The sequence below is a fragment of the Bos taurus genome, chromosome 16 (genome assembly GCF_002263795.3).
Source record: "Bos taurus isolate L1 Dominette 01449 registration number 42190680 breed Hereford chromosome 16, ARS-UCD2.0, whole genome shotgun sequence".
In the NCBI taxonomy this organism is placed as follows: domain Eukaryota; kingdom Metazoa; phylum Chordata; class Mammalia; order Artiodactyla; family Bovidae; genus Bos; species Bos taurus.
Window position 1 is genome coordinate 53912390 of NC_037343.1, and position 10657 is coordinate 53923046.

The 10657-nt window shown below is 44.2% G+C and overlaps 1 protein-coding gene across 3 annotated transcripts in view; it reads right to left on the reverse strand.

Annotated features, from left to right (window-relative positions):
• The window catches only part of PRDM2 (PR/SET domain 2), a 133017-nt gene extending 123489 nt beyond the window's left edge, over positions 1-9528 (reverse strand). For all 3 annotated transcript variants that reach the window (XM_015475205.3, XM_015475202.3, XM_015475203.3), the window contains exon 1: positions 9405-9528. The gene's annotated coding sequence lies outside the window, so the exon portion shown is untranslated. The remainder of the gene's footprint in view (positions 1-9404) is intronic.
• Between the last annotated feature and the right edge of the window lie 1129 nt (positions 9529-10657).

The following is a 10657-nucleotide window of genomic DNA, read 5'->3' on the forward strand; positions in this document are numbered from 1 at the left end:
CCCATGGACGGAGGAGCCTGGTGGGCTGCAGTCCATGGGGTCGCTACGAGTCAGATACGACTGAGCGACTTCACTTTCACTTTCATGCACTGGAGAAGGAAATGGCAACCCACTCCAGTGTTCTTGCCTGGAGAATCCCAGGGATGGGGGAGCCTGGTAGGCTGCTGTCTATGGGGTCACACAGAGTCGGACATGACTGAAGTGACTTAGCAGCAGCAGCAGCAGCAGCAGGGGCCTTTTCTTCCCCTAGAATCTCTCTCCTTAACTTGAAAAAAAAAATTTTTTTAATATAAGGGAAAATTTTCAAGAAACACCTCTCTAAGCATTCACTAATAAAGAGCTAGCAATAAATATATAGCAAGTGCTGATTATTTATCATTTACCTGGTAATGTTAGGGATGGCTATCACATGCACTCTCTTACTCTAAAGTGAAAGTGAAAGGGCTTCTCTTGTGGCTCAGCTGGTAAAGAATCCACCTGCAATGTGGGAGACCTGGGTTCGATCCCTGGGTTGGGAAGATCCCCTGGAGAAGGGAAAGGCTACCCACTCCAGTATTCTGGCCTGGAGAATTTCATGGATTGTACAGTTCATGCGGTCACAAAGAGTCGGACATGACTGAGCAACTTTCACTTTCTTATGATTTTGATTAAATGTATACACCTATGTCATTATATTATGCTGAACATGTAATTTACTACATCAAAACTTTTAGGTTTTGTTTTGGGTTTCTACAAAAATTCTACAAGTGCTTTCTAGCCAGTCCCTGCTGTCTGATGAGAACTATGCACAGATTCAAGATCATTATTATAATTCCCATCTCTCTGCTGAAAATTATAACTAACCAACTATTGACTATGTATTCTCCATATATTCTGCAAAACAGCATTAAACTCAAAGAATTTCCTATAAAATGATGCTTTTGTAACATTTTCCCATGTTGGTTGCATTAAGAACAAAGAAAATTAAGCTGATTCTTTCCTCACACTCAAATGCCAAGCTTCCAACTCAAACACAGACTTTCTACAAGGAGGTGCCCCATGACAGCTCACTTCACAATTCCCCAAATAAAATGAACATTCAATTAACCCCCCTGAGTTACTATTCTTCCACTGGAGTTCCCAATGCAGATGTAACTGATGTGATTAAACACTAAAAATTAAGGGACTTTCAGGAACCCTGCAAAATACTTGTGAATTTTCTGTAAAGGGGACGAAAGCTTCAGTACTGTGAGGAACTGGTCTTGCCACTCAAGTACGCATCTTTTCAAACCTGAGCGTCAATATAGTCATCTTACAAGTGGCTGCTCAGAGGCTTTCTGGTTTCTCCCATACAATCAAGTATATAGGAAAACTCACCCTCCACAAACTACACATAAATGACAAGGAGATTTCTGAAACTCGTGAGTGAACAACCTATAGCAAAATTACAAGTTACACCAGATAAGAGTAACAACTATATTTTGCTAAGATGGCAGGGTCAACAATCAGTGTATTTCTTGAGATTTTCTCCCAAGAGTTTATTATTATTTTGGTAGGGAGCAACTCTCCTACTTTAAATGAAACCTGAAGTTTGGAGTCTATCCTCTAAATATGTAACTATTTCTAGTCTTAACAGCATTTTAAAGTAACAGCAACACCTACTGTTTGCAGGGGCTTCCCCGGTGGCTCAGTGGTAAAGAATCCTCCTGCCAATGCAGGAGACCTGGGTTTGATCCCTGGGTTGGGAAGATCCCCTGAAGAAGGAAATGGCAATCCACTCCGGTATTTTTGCCTGAGAAATCCCATGGACAGAGGAGCCTAGCAGGCTACAGTTCATGGGGTCGCAAAAGAGTTGGACACGACTTAGCGACTAAATAACAACAACAAAAACTGTTTGCAGAGTGATGTTTGTGTACTGCTCTACAGTTTAAGTAGAGAGACACAGATGTATAGAACAGTCTTTTGGACTCTGTGGGAGAGGGGCGAGGGTGGGATGATTTGGGAGAATGGCATTGAAACACGTATATTATCATATGTGAAACGAATCGCCAGTCCAGGTTAGATGCATGAGACAGGATGCTCAGGGCTGGTGCACTGGGATGACCTGGAGGGACGGTATGGAGAGGGAGGTGGGAGGGGGGTTCAGGATGAGGAACACGTGTACACCCGTGGCGGATTCATGTCAATGTATGGCAAAACCAATACATTACTGTAAACTAATTAGCCTCTAATTAAAATAAATTAATAAAAAAGAGTTCTTATACATATATGAATTTTTATTGTTAAAGGAAAGTATGTTTCCTCAACTTCTCCACAACTCAGTAACTGAACAACACATTTTCTCAAAATAAATAATTAGTGGTTCTGGTTTTAAGGTAAAGAGTAATGCCTCCCCTTACCTGGGGACTCAATATATGACACAGAGGATGAAGGACCACCTCTTGGTGCCAGCGGCTGGAGTAAGCCAGACAGTGCCCCTCTAGTCAGGGTCTGTGCCGAGCTCCAGTTTTGTCCCACTGCAGATGGGACAGTTCTTGGGGGCATCTGCTGTTGTTCAGTCGCTCAGCTGTGTCTGACTCTTTGTGACCCCATGGACACCAGCACGCCAGGCTTCCCTGTTCTTCACCATCTCCCGGAGTTTGCTCAAATCATGTCCACTGAGTCAGTAATGCCATCCAACCATCTATTCCTCTGTCATCCCCTTCTCCTGCCTTCAATCTTTCCCAGAATAAAGGGTGGTGTCTGAATTCCAGGTTAAAAGTAAACTTGACCTGTAGGAAATGTTCCTCAAAGATAGTGAAGGAGAAGTCAGTATCCACCCAGTCCCCTCCTGACACAAGTCCTGAGGGCCTTTAGAGAAAGATGGAAACAAGGATTTTCTTAGAAACAGAGCCAGTGAACGCATGCGGGCAGGAGGAGCCCAGGGAAACAGCCTGCTTCCAGGGCTGCACATCAGGAGGGCAGCTTTGCCCTGGGGTGGGTAACACAGCCCAGAAAGTTTGAGAACTGCCACAAACCAAGTGAGGCCTAACAGTGTAGGAAGGTTAAACTGACAGGTTAAGAGTGAGGAGGCAGGAGAGGAAAGGGCAGCCAGAAAGACTGGAGCCAGGCAAGCCGGCTAAGAATCTGGATGATAAGCAATAAACCTTTGAAACCCTGATGATAGCAGAAAAGAAACGAAAAATGTGACTAACACTGCAGAGGAAGAATGAACAGAATGTGTTTTCTAACCTAAGAGGAGGTAAAAAGAGATGGTGAAGATGAGTTCAACAAAATCTGGAATGTGACTGCAAGAAGAATGAGTGTATTTTAAAGACAGATAAGCCAGGAGTACAGGTAGCATTTAAGTGGAAGGTGGCGAGTTCCATTTTACAGACCCTGAGAAGAGGGGCCAGACATCCACGGAAAACCACCATCAAACGGGAAAAAAAGTCCCAGCACAGACTGTCTTCAAGGAGGGGGACTGAGATTTAGAAGTCTTCAGCCACAAGGGGGTGCCTAGGGACAGAGGAAAGCATGTTAGTCGCTAAGTCGTGTTGCCCTCCAGGCTCCTCTGTCCATAGAATTCTCCAGGCAGGAATACTGGAGTGGGTAGCCATTCCCTTCTCCAGGGGATCTTCCTGACCCAGGGATTGAACCTGGGTCTCCTGCATTGCAGGCAGATTCTTCACCTTCTGAGCCACCAGGGGAAGACCCAGAGACAGAGGAAATCCCAAGGGAAAAAATACCCAGCAAGAGTGTAGAAAACAAAGGACTGGGCTTTGTGAAAGGCATGGAATAAAGTAGGAAAAATGTTTCCCCTTTCACCATGTTCAGTAGAGGGAGGATGGGATAAGCAAAAAAACTTTAGGACTCAGAAATAACCTGGAAGAATTTCTCTTCCAAGAAACCCTTGTGCCACATTAGCCTTCAATGGACTTCCCTGGTGGTTCAGTGGTAAAGAATCCGCCTGCCAATGCAGGAGATGTGGGCTGGATCCCTGGGTAGGGAATACTCCCTGGACAAGGAAATGGCAACCCACTCCAGGGTTCTTGCCTAGGAAATGCCATGGACAGAGGGGCCTGGCGGGCTACAGTACACAGGTTGCAAAAGAGTCGGAAGTGACTTACAGACTAAAGAACAACAACATCCCTCAAAAAAAAAAAAAAAAAAAAAACCTTTAAATAAAAAATTTAAGCAAAATGCTAGTATTGTTTTTGAAAAACCTAAAGAATCTCAAATTGCTTGCTCACATATTCATCTGTTCATCTTAAAATATCTGAATAAAAGATAGAGGTAATCACTGTAGTCACTTTCAAATACAAAGAGGAGAGAGGATAACTGTCCTACCCCTCCCACTGCCAGAAATAATGCCGTCCCTGAACACACCTGGGATATAGTTCATTCTGTATATCAAGGCAGCACTCTATTATCAGAGAATTGCACTGACACAATATTCATCTCCCAAAACGAGGGAACTGAGCTGCTCAACAACCTCTAACAAGAGGTTAACAGAGCTTCACACATCTGTCCTAAGACTCCTTCCTTTTTAAAATTCCTTCTTTTAGGTATACTTTAATATTAGGCCTTTCAGGATGATGACAAAGTCCCGAAAATAAATCTCATGGAATGGGAAATATTTAGGATCTAGTTTTCATACTGATCCTCCAATGTATGTTTAATTTACGTGGTCTTAAAAGGCCTTATGAAATGGGCAGCATTCATACTTGTATATAATAAGGGCTGATGAATCTCACAACTCTTTTCAAATATTGATGGCATCATTTAAATTACTTGAAAATGCCAGAAAATTTTCCCACCAGAATTTAACGTAGTCTTAGTGGAACTACATACAAGCATATATAAAATCTGTAGGTGTTACCAATTTCCAGACAGGCTGCCCATTGTAATCAAACTAACAGTTGCATTTTGCTTTCCATATTTCAGGCAAGCTATGCCAAGAAATAATTTAGCTCTTTCAAAGCAAAGCCTATCATATGATTTATTGCAAGAGGTACAAAATATTCTTTTCACCGAAATGGCTGGCAAATATATAAGTATTCAGTTGCATGTTCCAAAGGACTAATAAATGAAAACAGAGTAGATGACATGAACCAAGAATCTAAGAAAAAATATTATACTGTACTGAGAAAAATATTATAAGCATATTTCACTCCAAAAGAACCACATTTTTATTACATACAATAAATCTAATTCATGCTTCAGGGAAGTGGAGGTAGGGAAAGAAAGGCATTCTCTTTAAGAAAGAACAGTTAAATGACATAAGCATTCATTCCAGTGAATGAATGTGATTCTGTACATTCAGATATTCTGTCATTCAGAAAACAACTCCATTACCAAATGTGGTTTAAGAGCACCTCTCTTTTTTTTTTTTATCAGTGAGTTCTAACATTATTATTATTACTATTACAACTTATTAAAGACTACTTATGCCACGATAAAAATTCAATCTATACTATCTATTCTTTTAAAGAATTCAAATGAAGACTTGACAACTTACATTTTTCCCCAGGGGAAGGTGCAGGTTTGTCACAAATATCAATAACCTATCTTTAAGTTATAAAGTAACAAAGTTAGCTAAACACTGCAAAAGTAAATTTTATTTCTTCAGGACAAATTTTTCACTTTCAGTTCATAACCCTGAATTGGTTTTTTTTTTTTTTCGTTTTTTTTTTTTTTTTTTAAAAAGGGAATTTTAGAAAAAATTAGGCTTCTTCCTGCAGTATTCAAGGGGCTGCTCCACTAAGTTCCATTTTCTAGAAGACCGCTGTTTTTGTGCTATGCAGTATAATAGACCACAAGCTTAAATTATTCACCATGTTTCAAGTCTATGAAAATTTAAAGTTCATAATCATTTAATCTACATACTGGGAATGCTGATCCTATATCAGGAAAACTTCTCCAAAGTTTCCATGTTACCTCAAGTTCCTTTATCTCTTGCCATGAAAGGGGCACCAAAGCAAAACTGCTGAAAGTGACCATTCAACAAAGTCATAAAATCGGGAGTGCCCTAGTAGTACAATGGTTAAGACTGCATTGCCAATGTAGGAGGCACAGGTTCAATCCCTTACGGAGGAACAAAGAGCCTATGTGCCATGCAGCACGGCAAGAAGATTAAAAAAAAAAAAAATCAAAGGGACAAAGTCATAAAACCAAACTCAGGAAAAGAACTTCTACCTGTAACAAGCCTATTCCCTGGCTTCAAGTGGAACTTCACATAAACCAGCGGCATATATTCTTAATAGTTCTTTGACTAAACAGATTCCATAAACCGCTTCTATGATTCAACCATCCAGTGAGATGGGCCTTCCTTTAAAGCAGTGGCTAAAAACTGGGGTATTCACCCTAAAGGGTGATTTTGCCCTAAAGGGACATCTTGCAATGTCTGGAGGGTTTATGGATTGTCACAAGTTGTGGGGGGAGGGGGCGGCGGGTGCCACTGGCATCTGGTGGGCAAAGGTCAGGGATGCTGCCAAATATCCTACAGGGTACAGGACAGCTCCCACAACAAAGAATGATCCAGCCCCACAACCATGTTGAGGATAAGAAACCTTGTTTCAATGGGATCTAAGTACTACTTACAGTCACCCTATGAAGATGATATTATTGGCTATAAGTATAAGCATCCAATTTCAAAGGGAGAGAGCCAGAACAGTATCCCAGACCTCTAAGCAAACGCTCGGAGGAGCGAAGGCAAAGCTGATGAGCTCTAGGCAAACTGCACAGCCCTGGACAGATGTCAGCAGGATCTGCAGTCACCACTGTCGGGTAACGTCCCCATCACCTGGAAACTCCCTGGATCTACATGTTGCCACACAAGCTTGACAATTTCCCCCACTGTCCACCTACTCCCTCTTTGCTCCCCACTACGGAGTTTTCTAAGGCAGCCCATGGGCTTTTTTTTTCTTCTGTGCAAGGATTAAAAATAGCATGAAAAGCAAGTCAGAAGACATGAAAATAGTAAATAACCTAAGGTGCTTTCCATCCCGGAAAGTCTATGATTTAACAGGACTTAAAAGGTTTGTAAATCAGATCTGGAACTTGAAAAGAGATGGGCAGCTTAAAGAAACAGTCCCATGAATAAACAAACATCTAAGGTAAAATAATCATCAAAAGAATATTTGTGCAGATATATGTCTAACTGCACAGACCCAGATGAGGGAGAATAAAACGGAGCTGAAATGGAGGGCTATTTCTTCAAACTGCACTGGCAGGAAAAATGAGTCTTTAGAGGCTAAAAAACATAATTTACATTTTTCACGTATCTTAAAAGATGACAGGGCTTGAAAATCCATAATAGAAAAAACTTTTAAACAAATCTTAACGAAAAGAAAATCTCAAGCTGTTGAAACCTTACTGATCAATACGGAATTGATAAATAAAGTATGGCCCACCCAACACAATGTGGCCATTAAAAATCGCATTGAAGATTTAGTGGCAAGGATATACGCTCACAATATCATAAAGGAAGAGAGATTACAAACAATATATAGCATATTATATCTATCCTGTACAAAGCGCAAACATACAGAAGTGAATAAATATAAACAAGGAAAGAAAACATACACATGCACACCAAGAGACAGAAAGGAGGAGGTCTGCCAAAATGTTCACAGTGGTTATCTGAGTGGGAAGGGAATTTCTATTTCTATTCCTTCTTTGTGTTTTTCTCCATTTTCAAACTCTCCTAGAATGAGAATCTTTTGTTCCATTTTGTACTTACAAAACTAACACGTTATTACAGATTTACGCCCAGTTGTTTCAGGAACTGTCCACAAAATGAGAAAAAACACATGTGAACCTGCCGACTTTTCAATGAAAAAAAAAAACATCTTCAGAATCAACAAAAACGAACCTCTACTGAGCGCTTTGATTATGCACTTGGTGATTTTCTAAGCACTTCAAATATATTAACTTATTTAAACCAAACCAAAAAAGATGTGTAAAAAGAGCCCTGGAATACTAGAAGCTGTGCACAAACATCAGTCCCACTATGAATTTCAATCTCAGTTTCCAATGCTTGAAATGAGAGCTGGACTTTCTTTAAAGATCCTCTCAAGGCTATACTGAGATTCTACGTGTAAACAATGTGGGCAAACGAGTGTTTGTAAGGAAGCCTACAGGAGAACGAAGGGGCAGCTGCATGCCACCTCAAAAACAAGACCCTACTAAAAAGTAACATACAATATGTCTCTCAGTTCCTCCTCCTTAATATCTATACAGCACATTTCATAACATGTTTTAAAAAAAAAGGTTTAAAGGCCTACATTTCCCCAACATACTTGCATGCAACTGATCAAATCGAGACGAAGTCTGGCATCTTAAGAGAACCACTGAAAAGGTCTGTTTGTTATTAAAAGACTGTGACTGCTTTTAACAATAAACCTGTAGTAAACAAAACCTTTAATATTTTAATCGCCTTCTGGGTAGGGCCATTTTAGTGTCTGATCAGAGGGATTTAAAAGACTTAACTGGGATTCACCAAAACGCGTTCTGAAATAAAACCAAAACCCCAACAACAACGCTCAATGGAAGATGAGGGGCCAGCATGCGTGTCCTCTCTCTGGGGAAATTACAGCTGCGTAGTGGAGGTACTGTGGACTCCCCGGGTCAACGTGGAATTGTTTCCGAAGCTCGTGTCTGGACACACGGTGGACAGGGGTTTACGCGTGGGTCGGGAGCCACCACGGAGGTGAGGGGAAAGACGCTGACCTGCTTGGTCGACTTTCTGTCTTTCTTGCTACCATCAAATATAGGTTCGTGGGCATCTTCAGTAACAAAATGCGTAAGAGATAAATGCGCTGTTAAACACAAAACACCGGTGGGTCTGTGATGGGATTATGGAGGGAGAACGTTTCCGAGCTTAAACTACACTTTGTGGATTTAGGAAACACAAAGACGCGAAACACTGAACAAATTCAGAATGCAAGTGTGAGAGACACGTTCTGTTGGAACACAAAAAAAGAGCAAGACCACTTGAAATTGGAACGGCCCTGGGACCGGTGGGCACCCTCGCGGACCCGGGATTGGGATCCCGCTGGAGTCGCAGCCGCCCGCCCGGCGCCGCCGCCCGGCAGCCCACCCGCGTACTCCCCGCGGGGCGCGCGGCTAACCAACGGCGACAAAGCGGACCCCACAACTTCCCCGCGCCGGGGCCCAAGGCCGGGCCCGGGTGCTCAGCGCGGGAGGAACGGACTCCGGCCGCCCGCGGGCCGCGCCTCATTGCAGGGGGCCCCGCGAGCGCGGGACGCTGAGACCTCGAAGGGGGCGCGCCGCCGGCCCGCCCGGCCCTGCGCGCCCGGGTCCCCGGCGTGTCGCTCCCGCCGCCGCCGCCGCCGCCGCCTCGCTCCTCGCGGACAGAGACTGGAGTCCCGGAGCGGAGCCCGCCGCCGTCCCGGAAGCCACCCGCCCTGGCTGCTTCTTACCTGGCTGCACCCGCCGCGCCCCGCGCCTCAGAGCGCGGAGAGCCGCCGCCCGAACCGCCGCCACCGCTCCGCCCGCCCCGGCGCCCGCGGTCGCGCCACCGCCATCTTGGCTCCGGTCGGAAGTGACGTCGGGCGGCGCCGGCCGCGCGACCTCCGGGACCCGCGCCGTCGCCGAGGGCCGCGACCCCCGACTGCGCAGACCCCCGACGCGCCTCCACAGGAGGACCACGACTCCGGCCTCAGACGCCCGGAGGGCCCCGACCCGGGCCGCCCTGGCTCCGAGATGTGTTCGCCCGGGAGCCCCGACTTCGGTTCTCGCTGGCACGACCACCGGGACTGCACACGTCCCGACACACGGCCGTCCTCACAGGGACCCCGAGGACCCCGGTGGCCAGGCCCGGGCTTGCCACCACCAGTCTGCCTGCACCAAAGGCTTAGGATTCTGAGCAATCCAAAGTTACTACGAGGACCTGGAGGGAAAAAGAAAATGGCTTCATCACTAAGTCTCTGTCAAATGAGGAAACATAGACCCCTTTCTTCACTCCTCTCTAAAGGAGCAGTCTAGCCTACCCCGCAAAGATCCAGCGCCAAGGGGAGGATGCAGCTGGGTTTATTTGTTCCTTCGTTGCTGCTGCTGCTAAGTCGCTTCAGTCGTGTCCGACTCTGTGCGACCCCATAGACGGCCTCTTAGCAAGCTCCCCTGTCCCTGGGATTCTCCAGGCAAGAATACTGGAGTGGGTTGCCATTTCCTTATCCAATGCATGAAAGTGAAAAGTGATCCTGAAGGTTTTCTCCCAAATTTTTCCCTAAAGATTTAATTATGAATTCAAGTCCATGACTCATGGACTTGAAAAAAACCTTCAGGATCTAAGATTAGGTAAAGAGTTCTTAAATTTGACATCAAAAGCACAATCCATAAAAGAAAATTTTTGATAAATTGAACTTAATAAAAATTTAGAACTTTTGCTCTATGAAAGGCCTTTTAAGATGACTAAAAGAAAAACCACAGACTAGGAGAAAATACTCAAACAGTAACTCAACAGTTTAAAAAAAAAAAAAAAGAAAGTGAAAAGTGAAAGTGAAGTCGCTCAGTCGTGTCCGACTCCTAGCGACCCCATGGACTGCAGCCTACCAGGCTCCTCCATCCATGGGATTTTCCAGGCAAGAGGACTGTTCCAGGCAAGAGGACTGGAGTGGGGTGCCATTGCCTTCTCTACAAGAGTATTTCTTGTCTGCTGGCCATGTGGCTAGCA